Source organism: Euwallacea similis, chromosome 14 (genome assembly GCF_039881205.1).
Source record: "Euwallacea similis isolate ESF13 chromosome 14, ESF131.1, whole genome shotgun sequence".
NCBI lineage: Eukaryota > Metazoa > Arthropoda > Insecta > Coleoptera > Curculionidae > Euwallacea > Euwallacea similis.
The window spans coordinates 4,242,890-4,265,171 of record NC_089622.1 but is presented as its reverse complement, the minus strand read 5'-3'; the positions used below and the strand labels follow the sequence as shown (position 1 = coordinate 4,265,171).

General features: G+C 33.2%; 1 protein-coding gene across 3 annotated transcripts in view; it reads right to left on the bottom strand.

Moving 5' to 3' along the window:
- The window catches only part of EcR (Ecdysone receptor), a 145,394-nt gene that overhangs the window by 76,879 nt on the left and 46,233 nt on the right, over window positions 1–22,282 (bottom strand). Inside the window, exon 1 of one of the 3 annotated variants that reach the window (XM_066397279.1) lies at window positions 20,891–20,910. The exons of 1 other annotated variant lie outside the window; for it this stretch is intronic. The gene's annotated coding sequence lies outside the window, so the exon portion shown is untranslated. Of the gene's footprint in view, window positions 1–3,244; window positions 3,503–20,890; window positions 20,911–22,282 lie in introns of those variants that run through there. One more of the 3 variants, XM_066397278.1, reaches the window with a different exon arrangement.

The window sequence follows — 22,282 nt, the reverse complement described above, 5'->3', positions numbered from 1 at the left end:
CCGGTTTCATTTTCGTGAAAGCAGACTCGTAAATTTTCATTCTATATGGGGTATTTTCGGTTCATTCAATTTTGCCAATGTAGGTGTAAAGATCTAAACACGTAGGTAGCAATACTGCGGCTTTTATGGCCAAAAGTTTTCGTATAAATTATGTGGATAAAAAAGTAGTACAGCTCATTTCCCACATTCATTTCCTCATTTTTTGGTCCTTTTAGAATGTGAGAAAAGAGAAAAAAATCGCTACACTAGAGTCGGTTTTACAGGGTGTTTATGGAAACTAAAAGAAGACATGCTAAATACCGCTCTCTCTTTTCACGACACTAAATTAGTCTGATAATCAATAACCACAATGTGACACTCTACTTAATGAACTCAAGGTCTTCTCGACGCGCAAAAAGCTGACCTAACCATGGGATTAATAATCTAAAGCCGTTTATGAAAATTGATAACTTCTTCGATTTACGATCATAGAGCGTTGCGTAGTTGCTCTAATAGTGATATTTGTGTTTGAAAACGTTAATTAATGGTTTTACGATCTCCACCAGAAATCCGATTTGAAACGCTCCGAGATGGCTCCTAGTAAGAGGAGTTTATGGTAAAATCTTTGAAATATTGCTTTTCAGTGATAATTTAGCATTGGCTGCTGCCTTTGGGTCATTAAAATGAATATATATACAATGAAGATCCAAAAGTGCAGGGATTGCTAATATTAATATCTATCCAGCTGAACCAAACCTTTTGTTTATCTAAGATAACAAGCAATTTAGCATTTTCTGCAACTGACTTGATTCGAATGTAACATCTTTATATTGTTCAATTATACAATTAATCATGGGAATTATTTTGAATGCAGTTACGTAAAACTAACGGATGCTTCTTTTATCATGTATTCTAATGGTGTTAATAATTGAACTAATTTTTTAATACTAACTATCTACAATGCAGTTAGCACAGGTGGTATTTATGGTTTGTCTAATAAGATTTCATTCAGTGTTTTAGAGCGTTCAACAAACTGTGCCAACACGTAAAGAAAAAATTAAGCCCAAATAATTCCAAAACTTATTAATTTAAAATAGGAATGTCACACTGTTTTCATAAAATTCGAAGAAAAAATGTTTTGTTTGCATTACTAATAGGTTTCTTTACAAACCTAATGTAATTTAAAAATGAACTCTGAAATGAAAACAAGTTATTCCTTCATGTAATGTCAAAGTATTGATACTTTAATAAATTCATACAAAGAAGATTATAAACATATTAAGAAATAAACCTCACGGTTCAATAAATAGGAATCGTCATCCCCAGTACAGCCCTACAAACTGTTTTCTAGAGCGTTAGAGAATTTTTTTCGTTCTCGCATTAAACATGTCCAATTCATTAATAACGACGACAGTAATAACCTTATTATTCTAATTTGCGCCTGCGAAATTGATCCTCAGTTCAATTACCTACTTGTCAAGTAAATAGTACCGGTTTATAAAAAAATACATTTTTAAAATAACAACACCATAGACTTACATTAATTAATAAGCACTTTTTTATGAAAGCTTAAATCTGATAACGCCTTACTCTTTTAATTAATAATTGCCAAGTATTTAATTGTTAAAATGGAAACAATTTGTAGACTTTTAAAATCCTAGATAGGTAATTAAAGTTCAAGAAAAAGAAGTTAGTTTTCTAGGATTGAATATTGAAAGTAAGTTACATTAAAATTTAAAACTCTGTCCAATTAGATCGTACTCTGCTGGCAGAGAAGCTGATTACGCATCACAGACAACAGACAGCGGAAACATTGGTACTGACTCAGTTTTCAATTTGGCAGAAGAAACAACTAATCAAATGACTGGCTGACCTCAATTGTTCGCAAGTTCAGAAATTATTCCAGGGGTATATTTTCTTAATTGAGTTAAGCACCTATAGGCAGAAACTAAATACTTCCATAATATACTGCTCATGATCATTAGTTTATATTGGTGAGATTGGGTTGTAAAAGGGAAATGGGAGTATCGATACCGACATTAATCGTACTTTGCAAACCCTGCGCATTGCTGTGTAAATCAGGCACGTTATTAACATTACACAGCCGTATTGGGCAGTTCGGTAAAGTCCAGTTCGGGGAGACTTTAGAAACAGTTCTTTAAATGAAAAAGAGCGAGACAGTCAAATGTGGTGGGTATGTAATAAAATCTGAAGGGGACATTTTGGAAGGTAATTATTGTCCACCTCCCACGTTAGTGAGCAAACAATGAATAAAAATAACCACTTCTTCAGGATAAAAAAACACATGTTTAATTAGAATTATCTCATATTTGAGTTTATTCTATGAGATTTCTCCTCATTTTAGCTTGAACACGTTATGAATTTTTAGTTGAATGTAAGGAAAACTTTAAAAATTCTATTAATTGATGAAGTCGAAAGTCCGTATAAATCTCAGCATTTTGATGTTCCAAAAGACTCGAAAATAAGACACTTCACATCGAAAAGAAATACTAGTCCACCAGAAAACTTTAAATCTCTCTTATATAGACAGGTTGTGACTTATCAAACATTGAACATTTATTCCAAGACATGACCGTTTTTCCTCTATTTTGAAGAATTATAGAGCTCGTTGAGACCTTTAAATTAAGCTTCTTTATCGTTAAAGGTTATTGCTCCAATACTTCCCAATATAATAGCGTCAGAACCTTCAAAAACGGTAAAAACAATATACTGGGTGGAAAGCGCAAGAAAAATATTTAAAATATATTTGTTACTGAAGCATTACTAGTTGTATTGAAAATCAGACACATAGTAGGATTATTGAAGAACGCTTCTTTATGTGAAGCAATTTTTGAATACAACTTTAATACTCGTGCAGCTTTTGTCATAAAGTTTGCCTCTAAAATTAGTTGTTTTCAAGAAAGTGACCTTGAAAAAAAAGAATTTTCACTTTTTAGAGTCCTGTAAAATGGAAACCATTCACGCTAGAACAAAACGACTTGCACTTTCAAATTTTACTTTTTAGTGCCCTATTCAGTGGTGATATTTTTAAAATTTTAAAATAGTAAAATGAAAAAACATTTAGAAATTTTAATAAAAATTTTAGACATCAAATTTCATTGCTTCATTTTTGCTAAAATTTCTCCTAATTGAAATGATAACTGTAGAATATCACCCTTGATGACATCCTCTTTGGTTCAATCTTGACCATTAGCAAAATGTTTTCACCTAACACGACAACCTTTTCTATTGCTCTATCTCTCACCCTCGCTTGTTTATACACTCCCTTCTTCGACCGTCATAGGGAAAAAAGGAAAATACCCGTTAGAAAGCAAACAAAAGCAGTTTCGTCTGGATGAAAACAAACTACAGCGTCGTCGGCGTCGCGTACGACAACATTGGGGAAAGCGTGGCGCCCGATGGACGGCGACGCTGCACCCTCGCAAACCGTATCCGGGTCACAGACTGCACGCCACGATGATAACTGATACCAAGAGCGTTGCGATCCAGCACTGTTGGGGTTTCCAGAGGATTCGGCGCTGTTGCCTTTAGGATGTGTTGGAATTAAAAGCATTTCTTAATTTTCTTTCTTTCAAGCTTTTAGCAGAATGAAACTGAATATACAATAGAAGCAAGTCATACGATGCCGAGAAATGGACTTTAACTTTGTGTGAAGTAAATCAGTATTCAAATCTACGTTACATTGGCGTCATGTAGAACATCGAATAAATACATTTCAGTAACTTGGACGATAAACAATAGAAAACAACAAAAGCATACTGTAGAATTTTATATTATCGTGACACACGTCATATCCTCAAAATGACTTGTGCGCTAGTTGACCATAAGGAACAAAAGGTGTCAAGTTCTGAATGAAAAGAAGATATTTTTTCTACGAATGTAGATAAAATGTAGCAGTGTCAAAACTTTTGAAGATTGTAAAAATGTTTGTGGGTATTTTCAGTTGATAAACATGCGGAAAAAGGTTTTACCGGACGAATGCATGTAAAAAACGTCACCGCACGTCAATATTTAATTTAACTTATAGAAGACAATAAATTAGCAAATATGTGCGGTAGGAAAAATAGTATATCTAACGAGTACGAAAGCGTCTTTATTGCACTCAATACTATGCTGACCGAACGAGGGGAAGCGAACTGTAATCGGTATGCGGTAAAGTAACCCTATCCACACTTGTTATACGTAAATAACTATTCTGATGAATAAATCAGAAGGACTTAAAAAAATAATTAGCCACATTTCGACGACAAAACTTAACATGGAATGCAGAACTCAAAAACACGTTACACTGACGTCATTTAGAACGTCGTAGTATTAAATTTCAATAACTTGACGAAGGAACAATAGAAAACTCCAAGAGCAAAAACCATCAAAAACTCAACATTACATCATTTTTGTGTCATTGTCAAGAATTCTATTAAGTAAGAAGCCTGTTTTTCTTCTATCAATTGCATTGTTGACAAGACTCCGTGATCTGCATTTAATGCGCAGAAACCAACAAACACTGAAACATTGAATATCAATTAACTTGGAAGTCTCCCAGTAGAATCAGATACAAAACTGCATCGTTTTGCAACAGGTTAACTATGGCCATAAACAACCTGAATTTTATGCTCTCAGCGGTGCATTTATCAGATCCGTGTACGGAATTTGTCTTGGACGATGGTTTAAAGAAGATTGATCGGCAATTTATGCAATCAGCAATCGCTTGTTGTTTGGTTTCTATTAGGGAATGATAAGTATGCTGATTGCAGGTCCGGAATTGGTATTATCAGACAGGTTTAAGCAAATGTTTTATACGGCTTTTGCCAAAAAAGTTTTGTAAAAAACAATTCTTGCCCGTAAATTCTTAAAATTCGATTAGAACATATTCTCGAATGAGAACTAAAGCAATTTAAACCTGCACACGCAGTTAGGCATCAAGACCGTTTCAAAATACATCATTCTCACATCATTAGAGGGCAGAATTACTCGAATTACATTTCCAAAATAGATCGAATGAGGGTTCTCTGTAACGTAAACTTGAGTGTTTCACTTTCAGAAATGTTTTGGGAATCGATTACTTTAATGGTTTCTTAGATAACTTGGTCGATTAATCATCATAATTAATTGTTTTTTGATTACATAAACTACGATTTGCAATTTAATATCCCATAATTACATTAATCGTCGGATTTAAAAAATGGGATAAAACAACATTCAAAATGCAGATTCAACACATATTTTCTATATTTAATATATAAAAATCCTTAGTAAAGCTGAAATTATTCAAAAATTACCTCATGGGTTCCAAAACTCATGAGAGCGAACGGACAAAATGATTTATCATAAATTTTTTTGATCGAAAATTTGCAAGAATCTACTATACTCTTACAGGAAATGGTTTTTCAATTTAGTTTTAGAGCTTTCTTCAGGACTTATGAGATAAGAAATAAAATCTGAAACATTAATTTTCAAATAATTGTTAGCAAATTTATCTTCAGTGAACCTTGCAAAAACCTGAATCATGTAGTATTGATTACCAATGACATTCTAACAAATAAGACCTGTTAAGGAGATGACACTGCAATATTAGAAGAAAGATAAATGGCAAAGAGAAAGCCAATGTGGGTCTTCCTTATGTTATAAACATATTGAAAGTCTCTTTTACATACATATAGGTAAATGTAAAAAAGACGTTTATAAAAGAATTCGAAATTATCAGGTTGTTCGGAAAGTAATTTCGTTTTTTTATGTGAAAATGAATGACAGTTTTCGTATAATAAACAAATGCTTTATTAAATTATATATTGGCCGTTCTGGTCCAACACCTTTTGCCATCTTTCTGGTAGTAGCATAATTCCACGCTCATAAAATTTTTTGTCTTTGCTGGCAAAAAACTGATCGAGGTGGTTTTTGACCTCATCATTTGAGATGAAAGTTTTACCGTCTAAAAAATTTTGGAGTGACCGGAACAAATAATAATCCGATGGTGCCAGGTCTGGAGAATATGGTGGGTGTGGCATTGTGTCCCATTCAAGCTGTAAAAGCTTTTGGCGAGTGACCAAACTTGTGTGAGGTCTCGCGTTGTCTTGGTGAAACACTACACCTTTTCTGTTGATTAGTTCGGGTCTTTTCTGTTGAAGTGCATCCTTCAGTTTGTCCAGCTGCTGGCAGTAGACTTCCGAATTAATCGTTGTGTTATCCGGTAAAAGCTCAAAAAAAACGATTCCTTTAAAATCCCACCAAACAGACAGCATCACCTTTTTTTGGTGAATATCGGCTTTGGAAATGGTTTGAGTCGATTCATCTTTTTTGCTCCATGACCTCTTGCGTTTGACGTTGTTGTATACAACCCATTTTTCGTCCCCAGTAATGATGCGCTTCAAAAACGGATCATTTTTGTCACGTTTGAGAAGCGAATCGCAGACGTCAATGCGGCGACACAGATTTCTCTCTGTGAGAACATGGGGAACCCATATATCGAGCTTCGAGGATAATCCCAGGCCTTTCAAGTGGTCATAAACTGTTGAATTCGATAAATTTAACTTCAATCCGATCTCACGTGTTGTTATTCGACGGTTCGCATCAACTAATGCCTTTATGGCGTCTTTATCAGCTTCAACCGGCCTTCCCGAACGTGGTGCATCTTCGACATCAAAATTGCCAGATCGAAATTTAGAGAACCAGTTCTGACACTGGCGTACTGTCAACACACCTTCTCCATACACATCGGTCAATTTCTTTCTGGCTTGAACAGCATTTTTACCCTTTCTGTAGTAAAACAGTAGGATATGTCGAAAATGCTGCTTATCGCTCTCCATATTTAAAAGGGCACCAACCAAAAACTACTGCGTAGAATTAATTGAAATGTTTCACACACAAGCCTTGTTATATGAGCTCTCAAAGCATATAAAAATTATATGGCTTAAGTGTGAGGTTAAGTGCAAAAAAATACCATTAAATCCTCTGTCGGGAAAAAACGAAATTACTTTCCGAACAACCTAATAGAAGATTTTTAGAAAACTTAATTAACCAGAACCATGAGACTTAAAGATATAAGAGTATTTCTTTTAATCAAATATAATAAAAAAATCTAAGACCTCTCTTATTCAAATACAACAATTGAAATTTTTTGTCGCATACAGAGGATTAGCTCAGAGGCATTCCAACGATTGTTCTTGTTATATATCTCGTTTCATTGCTAAATTGGAGACGTCTACACGTTAACTTAAAAATTAAATTCAAATGTTTTTAGAGTTTCTGAATTTACATTGTCTCTTTGTTTCATTGCCAATATACCTACTTATACAATTTTCCTGTGTATAATAACTTTTATTTCGTTCCCTAAAGCGAAATGGAATAGTACATGAAAGGCAAACATCCGTTTCGATGACGGGTAAGCAGACAACATACAAATTGCTTTTGGTATACAAACGCCAGACTGGGCGTGGGCTATTTGTTAGCGTTTGTACGGTGTCAGTCGTCTGCACCAAATGCACGCTAGAGTAAATTAAGAAATACGTTTGAGAATCCGGTTATGGCCAATATATTTCATCTATAAATATAAGGCACATTTAGAGGTTTGGCATGAGGATATACATATACAGACTTGCTTAAATGGAAGAAAAGTTGCGCATTCAAGGAAGAAATTTCATGGTTCAAACAACTCTACTAAATAACTTCGTTTTTATCAATGTGGGTTGAATTAAATTTAAAATACTAAATCAATGATTCAGTTTCAAATTTTACGAGGTCTTATGATAAACATTCCTTTCCAGAATAGTTGGAGTTTTTTTGTCATTAGAAACTGTCCGTAGAAAGAGGAAAGTTGTTGAATATTCTTGCCTATTGCGGTCTGGATATGATGGATGGATTAAATATTTAAAAATAAAATTTTTCAATGTTGAAAACATTATTGCTTTAACTGAAGCTCAGTCAAGTTTCTTTAAATCTTAATATGAACGTGGGAACACGACTTTACGCACTCAACAGGTTTTTAATAGTAGCTAGTTTTCTGTATGGAAAACAACATATTTGAGTTCTTGCATAAAATAAGTGGTCGAGGTACGTGGTTGGAGCACGGCATTTCCTATTTCTATCAAACTTTAGGACATTTCTGAAACCTGGCAACTCAGTTATCGTAAAACGCTGTGAAAATCCTTTTTCCGAATGCGTGGGCAGTCGGAGCGCAAGCGGGGGCTGCACATATAGAAGGGGTGAAATACTGACTGCCTTTGTGTCATCACGGTTTTAGATGTCTTTGTTCAGTCACGTCTGGATTTTAGATCCCTGTTGAGGATGAGTATTATAGAAGGGAATTAGAAGGGGGATCTTATAAAGTATTTTCCAAGCCCCATCTAATAACAAATCTATGTTTTCTTCATCAGTATTATAGGGGAAAAGCTCATAATAATGAACGTGTTTGTCAGGAAAAAGTCTGTTTTTCTTCAAGATAAGAGAATCTCCTTCAGGTACATGAAACTCCACGCCTCATGCATTTCTCTTACAAAATATGGACAACAATAGCGCAAGTTCCATTTCACACACATGAAAGTAGCAACGCCACCTAGGCGAATAATTGCAGGTTTGCCTTTAAAAGCTGCTAATTAATTGCAATATTTTGCATAAATACCATCATTTACATTCTGGCTAATGAAGAATTTTTCTTCTATGGTTATGCAGCCGTGTATAGTGAGGAACGCCATCACTATTAATTAGTGATTTTTTCTTCATGTGATCTAACGAGCCTTGTAAATGCTTTCATGTTAATAAATACCAAGTGAATTTTTTAATTGACAGAAATTTTTTAAAAATCAACTATTTTAAATTTTAGAGTAAAATAAGTTTATAGTAAAAAAGAGTGCTTGGTAATAATCCGTAATAATTTTTTCCACATATACTCATTCTGTAGTGTTTACTTGACTTTTACCCTTATCCATTATTTATTTCAGCATAAATGGCAAGAAACCCAGACGTCCCGACGAAACAACATATTTATATCCCTTATAGTGGAGTATCGGTAGTGGGCTGTTTTCACCAGCGGGTGAGGAGGTTCAAATATAAAGCTTTGTTTACATGAAGAGCACGTAATATAGTGGGATTTTGTTAGAAATAGAGTTTAAAATTAAAGTCGTTTTCTTCCACAGTTGAAAGGAAGCATTTATCAAAATGTTTAAGAGTTTAGGGATTTGAAGGTCTTATTACGAAATGTAAGTTTTATAGTTCGTTATTCTAGTTGTACAAAAATGTGTTCACTGGAAGAAATTTGCAATGAAAAAAAGACATTGGCCTGAACAAGGACAAATCAATAAGGATTGTTTATAGAATCGCAACATAATTACGGGAATTATACATTCTGGAAGCAAGCCAACAGTAATGAGTAGTTACTTTTGTGATTCATTCAATCACTGCAGTAGCACTTATGAAATCTAAAAGCAGAAGAATGAAGAGAAGACAAGCTTTTATTGCTCCACCCTAGTCTTCTATATTAGCTCGGTTTTTCATTAGATCCAAACTTCGCCCATGGGGGGCTTTATATTGATTACTTTCATTACCGCGATTGTTTTTTCTGTTCCGAATCAAATCATGTCAGTGATCCGCTAAATTCAGTTGTAATTATGTTTCGTAAAAATTCCAATTCCATTGGGTAATATTACGTCCGACCCAGATTCAGGCTCCGCGTTAAGCCGTAGGCGGTTTATTAGTGTTTCGTTATACATGGTTCCACCGCCATTGTTTGACGAAACACTATTAAAAAACGAAAGCGAAAGGAAAGTCTATTCACGACCGATTAGTTTAATTTTAGTTTTCCTTCGTCATTTCTAGAAAATGCTCAATGGCTGATGCTGAAAGTGAAGGCAAAAGATAGCTTTACATGCTCCTCTCTCATTAAGCAGAATATTTTCCAAGGATATTCATAAGAGGCTTAAGGCCCACAAGGTGAGTATTTATTTACTCGCGTTACATCCTATCGATACCAAGAACTGGCAATTTGAAAAAACGTGCCACAAATTAGAGGCGACCAACCGAGAAGAAGGATTTGCATTTTCCATGAATATCGCTTTTCCGGGTCTTCTCGATTTGAAGAGAAGCAATTTCGAAACAAACTTGTTTACGCCATATTTCCAAGGACATGTCGTATTGATAAGATCCAGTGAAAACACAGTCCAAGACACAAAATTGGAAATACAGAGAAAGTTATTTGTTTGATAAACCAGAATAGTTGATGTAATCAAAATTCCTCTGTTTTGAAGGATTCGGTAGAGGTTTGCATTGAAGATTTCAATGTGTTGTTTCAAAATGCCACATCAGACAAACAAGACGAAAATTGGCAAGCACTAACATAATTATGTTGAATCACACTCTGAAGTTCGGCATATAAATTTCCGAATATCTTATATAGTATAGGTAAAGTTGGGCCTACATGTATGGGTGACTTGAGGACTACATAGGCTAGAAAAATAATTAAATACATAATAACGACGATATTTTTTTAGGGTTCCTCGAATCGTCATCATTGATATTATTCTCTTATATATAAAAAATGTCATAGATAAAATAAAACATGTAAAACAATATAAAATGTTATTTTCAATTCTGCGAAGAAGCACTATGATGTTCATAGAGAAATAAAAAGTTGACGATGATATCTCAGAACCAAAATGTCGCAGCGAATGATTGAATGCATATGTAGGTGGAAAGTTCGCAAAAATTTGTCCCAACAATGTTATTATAGATTTGAAAAATATTTTGAATTTGGGAATTGAGAGTAAGTTTTTCGCAAGTGTTTGATTATTTGAAAATAACTCAAACACGGAAGAGACAAATAATGACTAAAAAATTTAATGTTAAAAGAGTCCTTCTAGGTTGATTTTGTTTATAGAAAAAGACCTAGCGAATCCCTGTCCCAGTTTCCGGATGACCCAATTCTGCTGGGGCCGTTGCATCTGGGTGCAGAATGCAGTTGTGAGTCTGCGTGGCCTTGGCTGGATCCCTTTGACCTCGACACATTCTGAACGCTGTAATTGCGTTTCGAACACGAACTTGTTACGCGCCTCGCAAATTGAACTCTTACTTCAATGTGCATGTTATCGAAGGTTAAACGATTGTAGCAGGTAATAAAAGATACATATTACGTGCGACTTTGCAGCCGTAAAAATTCCTGAAAGCGTGTCTGGGTCTACAGTAATTGCGTTTCAAAGACTATTTTATAAAGCGTGCCAAAATTTGTAGCTAGAATAACAGTCGTGTTTAGCAAAATATTCTTCTTTTGCCACCCAACCATTTGATGACAATAATTACACAAGGTGTTTCCTAATAGTGTCAAAATAAGAAAAAAAGTTGCGATAAATATGCATCCGGAATTATTTCATTTCCTAAATGTTGAAATTAAAAAAAAAATTAGTTCCAAACAAAAAATGTTTTTATCGTCTTGTATTAAAACGTTTACTATTTATTTAATTTTTGGGGTATTTTTCGAACATATTAGAGTTCAGTCAGGAATTACAAAGACGTACCCACGAGCGGGAAGGTCGGAATTTTGAACAAAAATTAAAACTAGTAATAGTTTTTCCCAAATATCAAAATAATCGAATTAAGCAACCGAAAATGTGATTTTTTTGTTGTCTTCATCTTTTTCTTATTTCGCAATTATTACTTGCAGAAAGCTTCTGTTGTTCTTCTAGTTATCTACAATCATGCAATTTAGATATCTTTAACTCTAAAAACAATTTAGATGTAAAAAACGAAATTTCGTATAGAAAGTGTCTTAAACCATTAAAATTTGAGCGTAGAACACCAGAGCCATCGCCGCATTCAGATGGAATAAAACTGGCAAAAAGAGTGGTGTGAAGGTACCTCTATAACTTGTGAGGTCAAAGGTAGTATAAGGTTAGGGATACTTTTACATTGTTATGATGCGGCTGAAAGAAAACCCTGTATATTTTTCAAGAAATTTGATTCTCGTTTAATATGTAAAGTAATGACCGCGATTTTGGACCACAAATTAGTGCTAAATTCAAAAGCAGAGGTAATGTTAACTTTCAACTCAAAACGTTTTTTCATAAACGATGATCTGGATGGGATTAATTCCTATCAGTTGATTTTCAACCAACCAGATTGGTTAGCTACCGATAGCGATGAATCTGATTGATTAAAAATCAGCTAATAAACATCAATCTTATCCCAATCACCGTTTACGAAAAAACCCAAATTTATAGCTAATTTTGCAACTGCCACTGGTCAGTTCTGTAATAGTATTGTTGATATAAAGAAACGGTAATTAGGTTACTTCTTGCTGTTGAATTTTTACACGGATTTGTGATCCAATATAACGGCAGTTTTCGTTACTTTATGCCACGTTCATACATTGTGATTTTAGTGAGATTTGATAGGAAGATTTCCTCACACAGGCAATGTCACATTGTCGTAAATCTCGATAAAAACTTTACTACCCTCTTTAAATTTGCAAAATATTTATAAACACACATAGTAAGATAAACGTTGACGATAAGCAAACATCAAGTGTGATCGTAAAAAAGGTCTTTTGATCGAAAAATGCAATGCACTGGCACAATTTTACAAGGCCACCCACGTGGATTAAGTTAACATGCTTGTTTATCTGCTAGATAATGGAAAATACCCACACTGTGGAAAACATGTGCAAATTTCTCAAGCAAAAACACAACCCTCAACAAAAATCAATCCTGACTTGAATCCATGTTTCAATTGTAATGACGGCGACTAGATGTCGCTACTTTGTTGTAATCCGCATTTCCAGTTAATCCAGATTGGGGTGGGGCCCCCTATGGACCTGACCTACCGCGCTCCAGACTTCCCCACCAAAATCCGCAATTCATTCAGGAATATGGGATGAACCGAAACACGGTGTTGCCGTATTTTCTGGCAAATAATAGAACATTTCTTTTCGAAATTTACACGTTCCCGTTGATAAGACCATAAATTCCCATCGATTTCAGAGCTTGTTTGAAACGATCACGGCTTAAATTGGATAAGCCGAGACTGCATTTATCTTTAAATTGCCCTTGAAGGAATACAATGAACTGTTGTGCACGCGATGACATGAATTGGGATTATTATAAGTAAATATTGATACGCGGTATAAAGGTTAGTATACTTCTTTAGATAAGACTGAATAGGCGATATTTAAATCGTTTGTTGAAGTAACAATTAATGTAGAACAAGCAAAGCACGAACAGGGCCACAGAGGTTTCTAGGTCTCGTGAAGTACAAAGGACATGTGTCATTCTTAGAAATTCAAATAAACATAACTAAGTATGTGATAATCTATGTACAGCAACTCTTTGAGATTCAGATCGGAGGAATAAAATAATGGTTAAAAAGTAAGTCATTGCTACACTCATTTCATCAACTTTCATTACGTTCTCCCCGATAAATTTCTTTGATTTGTAATATCCCCTTATAGTCTTGTTTGCATCTACACAGGGAACCCAAATAAAGTGAGTTTCATGAGGATTGTGGAAACGGGAAAAGATACAGCGTTACTCAAGTTAGAATTTTATAAATTCCTTAAGGATATTTAGATCACTGTACTGACAACTAAGGTCATTTCTATGAAAGTCACGACATTAACCAATTCTGTTTATTTCAAAAATTACATACATATTGTTTTCCAGAAAATTTCCAGGACTGCTGGTCCCTATAATTCTCGAAAACCTATTGAAAAACATCTCGTGATAATTTGAAAATTGAGGCGTGTTTAAAGGTTCTCGGTTAGAGGAATACCTTTGTACATCACTGGAGATCTCAATTAAACTCTAAAATGTAAAAACCAGTGGTGTCTCTAAGACAATTAAAAATTTGTAATGACGTACTTACACGAATGACCTCTCAATGACATCGTTTAAGAAGTCCCAGCTGTGTTTTACAACCGTTTGAAACTTGTAGCAAACATAACGTCAACTCCCATTTAAATGCATTTGACAGATAGCGTGTCTATTCAGCAGAAATCCCAATAGTGGCATAATTGTTGACCCTGACGAACGAGGGCTTTGTCCTATCTTCAAATTCCTTTCTTTTTCGCTAAAGATTTAATTTTTGTTATTAATCGAACATTTAACTACAGATGAACTCTCAGCTATATTCTCTTTTCCAAATCTGTGTTTCTCTCTCTTACATCACATCGTCTCCTCTCTAAGTTTCTGTCAATCAATTTATAATCTCTGTTATTTTCCTCAAATTTTAAAAATCTATTCTTGTCAGCATTAAGTATATTTACCGTTCTTTCTACAAAATTTCTGTCATTGTCCCTATCTCAAAATTTTAGAAGAAAGATCATTTTTAATGGATAATCTTCATATTTTTGAAACTCCAGGATCTTCGTTTAAAAAAAAGTAGGTACCTTTAAGCAACTTTGGATGGCGCTTTGCTTCATTAATAAGTTATCTATTCTTTCTGTGCGTTTTCTTCATAATCTACGAATTTTAGCTTTTTTCTTTTAGTAAATTTCTTTTAGTATATTCGCTAAACTTGTTATTATCCATCTTCCTTTTCCATCTCTAATCTTCTCAATAATTATTATTTCGACACTGCTGAAATGGTAATTTTTCAGCTAATTCATAGTAAATTGGCTTAGAATTTATTAACCTTTAGAAGTATATATCACTGTACTTTCTTACAACAATGTTTCTTTTCTGAAGAAATTATTGCAATATATAGGAGGCAGTTTCTAAAAATAAAATAGTATTTGACAAATAAATAGGCATTTTATAGACCAAAAATAACTATGAAAACATCACATCCTACAGCCTGTTAGCAGTAGTATCACTAGGAAATATTCGCATGTTGTTGCAGCAGATTAAAAAATCTTTTGAAGTGTCTACATACATTTTTCCATCACATTTCTATTTATAAAAATGTTCACATCGATTTCAGTTACGTATAACTTTAAACCTGTCTTTACTTCTTCATTTTTAGCTCTTTTCCGTATCTCCTTTTTCCAGTAAAAATATCCTTATCCATATTACTTTTGTTTAGTATTCCGTTTATTTAATTTGTGTTATATTCTATCTATCCTGCCTCATGAACAGATTTATTCAGGTCAGTTACAATTGATATTGGTAAGGTTAATTTAGGTTAAAAAAAATATAAATTTTAGATGAGTTGAAGTTAACTAAAGTTGAGAATTTTAAATTAAATTAAAAAGATGTTGGTCTTAGTAAGTCCACTTGTAAGTTTCTGCTTACTGGGTCCATAAACAAACAGATATTGCAATTACCAGTTTTATTTTAACATCAAATACCAAACCAAAAGAAAATTTAAATTACAGCCGCTTTCTTTCCACTTTTTACTTTGGACCAAAACGCGTCAAGATTTCAGAATCACAATCCCTCGCTCTTTGGGACTTACTAATTGTGATTCATATATGACAAAAAAATTAGTCCTTCGTTCCCTCGTCGCTCCGAATCAACAAATATAAAGTCGGTCTTATGTTCTTCTAACTAAGAGACGACCTTATCCTTATTTAAGCATTCCTTATTTCAAACCATAACCTTATCAGTGCAGGCACTTGCAATATCTTTTTATTGTCAGTATTTAGGTGATTTCTAAATTATTAATTCAGATAGGTACTCAACCCAAGTTAATCGCGTTATTTAGGGATATTTTCGATACCCAATTTATTTTAGATTAGTTACGATTTTCGGCGATTAAGTTGGTTCAAGATACGTTCATCTTTCTCAGTAGTCGACGAAGATTCTGTATTGGAATAATTTAGTCTTTCGAATATCTTATCCTGACGATTCTCAGAAGCACAATTCCGGAAACCTGTACTTCAAACCTCAACATATTTTAATTGAAAATGTAATATATAATTTGATGCGATTAAATTATTGATGGGTATTTGGTTCAGCGCCACTTTTCTCATTTCTTAGATTTTTTTCTATTTCTTCGCCAATAAACCCAATTCTACCTATTTTCCAGGATTTCCACCACTGTATTACTTATTCATCTTTTAAATAGCACGGATGGAATTTTCAGCAGCAAACGGGATAAACATCGCTTAAATACGTCAAAAACAAATCACTGCTGATGCATTTCTGTGGGCGGCCATATTCCATTTGGGCAGATTGGTGAGATAGTAACACGTATTCATTAGTAGCTGTACAAACAACTTTCGCTTAAATAATAGTAAACCAACTTCAAAAATATACTATCAGACAAAAGTAAAACAATTCTTACGATAAAAGAAAGTGTTTAAATGTATTAAATCAACAAGCAACTGAGAAAATCAAAGTCCTTTCTACTATGTATGAAAGGTCGTAGTCATGCAAGGGCTACAGGTGTTATGAACATCTTTTCAAACGTCAAATAATTCGGGTTGTAAAAATTTTCTGAACGTTGGACTGCAACAAAACTAAAGCAATACTTTGAACTTTCACTCAGAAAGCAGGTTTACCATTGAGTAAATTAATCCAAGAAAATTTGCTATAATTTCACAATGAATTAATTATAAAAAATTTAATATGTCTAAAGGTAAAACAATTTGTACGAAGCTAAAAAATATCGTTGTGAATGTCTTTCTAGAAAGATAGTGCATCACTGCCATTTCCAGGCAGTGTATTTTGTCCACAAACATTGGTACAACGAAAGAGGACATATATGTTAGAGTAATTAAATATTTTACCAATAGAATTAATTATAAGTCGATTCTATTTCTTTTTTTTCTGATTTAATACACTGGGTCGATGGACCAGTGTAATCCGATATTAATGATGTTAACATAAACAAGGGCCTGAGTGTGGTTCTAGGGAAAAGAGGGAAGGGCAGTTAAAAGGATGATTTTGTTCGGGCCTCTTGGCTTCATATGAGTTTTTCTCGGTTTTTGTTGGAAAGTGAAAATAAAAAGTGCTGTCTGCGGAATAAAGTGTCTCATTTTCAATCCACCTACTAACATATATACATTATACCAAAGTTAAAAACATTTCGCCAAATGACATTTTAGTCTCGATAAAAGAATTTAAAAAATTATAAAAATATTAATTTCAGTGATTTTTCTAACCACTCATTACTGTACTAAAAAAATATTTTACAACAATTCTGCTTTTGCCGTAAAGAATTATCTCATATGTATGTAATAAGACAATCCAAGTTTCCATAATAAATCATCCTTTTCGTTATACATATTATTCAGATAGTTGCTGAGCATTCGAAAGCTATAACAGATCTTACTAATTTTAGAAACCATATTGTCAATGTGCTTTTGCTAGGACAAGACATTATCTAATTCCATGCCCAAAAACTTTTGTAAATGATTTATGCAAAAGTTTTTACATCAGGTTTACGTTTATTGGCGTTACCTAAATTTGCTGTACTTGTCTGAAATTACACAGCATTCGTATTCTTGTTGTTAACTGTAATTTTGTTTGTGGAAAACCACTCATAAACCATAAACTATAGGCCATCAGCATCACGACAAACCTCATTACTGTCAATTCCCAATATCCATAAATTAGTGTCATCAGTATAGTTAGTTAATGGTACATGGCATATTGGAGCATATTAAATCTAAATCGTCATAAATATAAATTAAGAAAAGTAATTCACCCAGTATGCTGCCTTGGGGAACTCCATGGTTGATTATAAACGTTCTTGACCTACTTCTATTATGACCTGTACCAGTTACTATGATTTGATCCCTATCAAACAAATATGACTCTATCTATTTAAGAGAATTGCCCTTAATGCAAAAGTTTTCTAGTTTTTGTATTAGAATTTTGTGGCTTAAGACATAGATATATCTAGAAATATACTTTTAAATGTCTTCTTTTACCCTAACGAGATTAATGTGCTAATAAAAGTTAACAACACCATTTATGTTGATTTACCCTTCACATCACCATGACTAGATAGATTATTTTTTACCTTCAAGTGCTCGACTATTCTAACACTCATAATTTTCTATATTTTTGAAAATGAAGTGAATAAACTTATAGGTCAACGGTTTTCGACTTTAGATTGGTCACCTTTCTTATGTAAAGAATAATGAATGTTTTTTTCATTAGGTTTTCAAAATTTTAGAGTTTTTTATAATACAATACATATTAGTAGTTTGGTTATCCACAAAACAATATGTTTTAAAATATTTACTACTATCTTACTATGACTACGACTTGATTTGTCGTTAAGATACACTCAATGATGCATCTAAGAATTGTAATTCAATAAAACAATGATCTGAAACACTCGCCTCGACTTGTTTAGGAGTAGTTTCGTGAATTAAATATCCAGATTCTAGAGCGGCCGGCGCAATTACCGGATCTCAGTTCCATCGAGAACCTACGGGAAGAGGGAGAAGGTCGAATTAGTACTATAAGATTCCCAAACAAATAGTTCTCAGTAATAAAAGAAACTATGTGTGGTATAATATGCCGATTTCTAGTACCCAAAATTCAATTTCATTAATGCTGCGCCATTATTAACTATAACTTTTTATAGCCAATAATGGCTATCCTATTAATGACTAAATTAACTTCAATCACGTTGCTATTATCCGGTTGTTTTCGCAATTGTTAAGAAAAATAAAACCTTTTTTAAAATTAAATTTATCGTACATAAAGCTTCATTTCAGTAAATAAATTATTTAAAAACTTCATTAATAACAAACAACCATAAAAATTATAAGTAATAATTAGAATGCCAAATTGAGCACGAAATACACCTGTACGTCTATTTAGTAGAAATACTACTATATCTGTTGAATTTTATATTTTTGCTAATAGTTGCTTTAGTGTTATCCGATAGTGTAATTCATTGTAGTGATACTTTCGACTAGGTTCATCAAATAATAAGTTTGAAAGAAAACAGAGGCTTTTGCACCAAGCAATTTTCAAGAATTTATAATTAAAGTTAAGTCAATAATTCTTGCTAATGTAAATGGCCGTTAGACCCACTTGTTCCATTGTGATACAAGTTTGGTATCGCCACGTCCAACTATCGTATGTCATTATATTTCACAAGAAATTCATTGATGTCATATTGGCATCAATGCTTTTCTTATAGGATATCCAAGTACATGAGGGTCACATTTATTGGGGTCTTTATTATTTTATAATGAAAATCATTCTGCAATTTTGTCCAAGAGGTTTTATCGATTCTATTGGTGTTTAGATTAAAATTGAATAAATCTTACATGCACAAAGATATATTCTTACAGTTGAGAACATACGTCATGATTATGGTTTGCAATACCTTCCTGGAAACTGGAATTGACGTCAAAATTGCGAGAAATCGATACAGATGTAATTCGAGGCTAGTATTTCTGTTATTTTCTCAATATTAACCAAATTGAGAGATAAAGTTTTGAAACACAAAGTTAAATATGAACAGAACCAGGACAAATCCAGGAAGGGTCTTTAAGGATTAATACATATCTGTATAAACTTTCCAGATTTTACCAGAACCCTTCTAGGAAAGTTCGTAAATAAGCGGAGGATATCAATGCATAATAAATGGAAAGGTAGATTTGGAGCAGTCTAATTCCTTATAATTTAAGCTTCTCCTAATTAAGAAAAATGGCCAAACGTGGGCTGGATCGGATGGGTGACAAAATGACTTGTTAGCCTCAGATTCTGAATTACTCGAACGGCATTTTAAAAATATAGAACAAGAGTTGTCTGAAATCGAATAGTAACAAAATGATGCAAATTGATTAATTCGTAATGTTATTGCCAACATAATACTTACAATTAGAATAAGGTTTACGTGATTTTAAGATCAGTTGAATACGGGTCGCATTTTCATGCAAATTTTGAAAACTAAATAGCTGACCTTTCAAGAACTGGAAAACGTGGATGTTACAAGGTGATGACCAATGAGTCATGAATTGCTAGATTACATTTTGCCTTCGTGAGAGTTTGAAAGAGAGAAAATGAGAGGATGCATTGAAATAAGGAGGAAAGTAATTTTCAAAATCGTCAAACTTCGAAAACGTAATGAAGTGAAGAAGAAACCAGCAGCTGATCTTAAAATGACCAAATGCTAAAATATTTTCTACGTAAATCTCACATATAATATTTGTAGTAAATTTTATGGAAAAATTGTCTATGCAAGCAATTTTTCAATTAAGAAAAGGATTCATTCAAAGACCGTAACATTCTCTTTAAAATTATTGAAAACGTTCTATAGAATCATATTTCCTCATATAGCACTATCCCACATGAATGATGAAAATCATTAACGGAACTGAAAGCGTTTGGTATTCATGAAAGATGAAACGACTTTTGACCACTCCCCTTTGAATATTTAAATAATCTTGAATAACAACAATAAGAATAAGATCTGGGCATAACAATACCTCATTTAGATTGTCTCTCCTGAAAAATTATTCTTTTTTCTACAACCCATTATTTGAACGTCACTTTGACGTCATTACTAAATAATCACTAATGCCGCAACGGTCCAGGACAACGTTATATTGACATCTTGACCTCAAAATTGGAAAAAATAATTTTCATCTCTTTTTATTGTTACCAAAAGACTTCTTCGATAATTTAATTTGGCCGACAATATGAGGACGTTGAGAGTAAAACGCATCAGACAGCATGTCGAAAATTACTGAAAAATAAAATGTGATGTCATCCTCTAATATTAAGGTTTTCATTTAAGTATGTGTCGCTGTAATGGATGTCAACTATTGCTACGGGCGGCGGCTAATTGGCTCGCTTCTTGCTCTATTTCTAGACCAAACGACGCCGTCCTTGTCTTATTTTACGAATTATTTATATCCCATTTCAATAATGAGAGATGGAGGAGACTAAACTGGGTCTACCTGAACGCAATCGACACCAACAAAAAAGAACGTTAAAGTGAATACGAACCGTCCATAAATGAGATATTTCAGGTATAACACCAATGTTGATTGTGTCCTTACCTTGTGGATTTATGGCAAATCTGAAACAAAAAGAAAAGTATTCGTTAAAATCAACCTAAGATGACTTTTTCGATTTTAGTCGATGCATTCTGCGTAACACCTGTCATAAGGCTTGATTTTTATAATCATTAGCTTACACTAGTCATATGGTATGAACATGAACGGTACTGTAATCATGTTTATATCTACATGATTAATCTGACCTATAAAGAAAATTTTGCTTGAAATTAACCAATAAAATTGCCATAAAATTCTGGTTGGTAATGGCTGCCGTTGAATCAGGGGACACGGTTTCACGTTTCCGCTGTTGAAGTAATTAGTTTATGACAAGTGAAAAATTATGTTAGACAAAATTGAAATCTAAAGGACTCATGTAGAAAATTGAGAAAATGTTAAATTTCGCGATACATATTTATTGCCCAAGAATGATCAAAGATAGACATAACAACAAGAACTGAAACATCATTCGGACATAATCTAGCGCGTCTAGTTTACTAGGGAATTGATGTTGAATTCTTTTTATCCATTTAATTCATTCTCAAAAGTGCTAAACTATGATTTCCGAAGTTTTATGATTTTAAGGTAAACTAGTTTTAAGTCTGATTTATTAAGTGCAACAGAACAGTGCATGTCTATCTAGTCTTGTTCTACCATTTTGAAATAAAGTAACCTTAAAATAAACCTAACCTGAACTAACCTAATATACAGGGTGGTGCATTTCACCTCCCGTCTTCTATAGCTCGGTTATCATTAAAAGCAGAATTTTAGTATTGTGTATACTTTACCCATGTCTTAGGACATATTGCAGGAAAATATTTCTAATATTACGGGGTGTCCCAAAAAAGTGTAACGTTACCAAACTATTTTTTATGGAACACCCTATATATTTTTTTTCACATTTAAATGCTTTCTATGATTATCTGCATTATATTCTTAAAATTTTGTTGAAATCGATTAAGTACTATGAATGAAAAAAATTAAAAATTAAAAAAAATTGCATTTGTACCTCTGGTTTGAAAAATTATTAAAAAATATAAATAATGCCTATTTAAAGAAAGTACTCAATATACTTAATAAGCGTGATTTAATAGTTTTATTAAAAAAGTTTCAATGATCGATATCGTACAGGGCATCCAAAATTTTGCGTCAAATTTCTCAAACTTTAAAGTGTTTTATTTTTCTTATTTTAAATTAGGACGCCCGTATATGTTAGTCTAGTTCGATACAGAATTCAAAAACAAACATTTTTCTAATTACATATCTATTGCAATTCCTAACACGTCGCAAGTTATTCATCGAAAACTATTCCAATAGTAATTAAACTGAATAAAAAACTAAAGTGACTATGACAAAAGAATTATTCATAGAACTTATTTCATAATTACAATTATC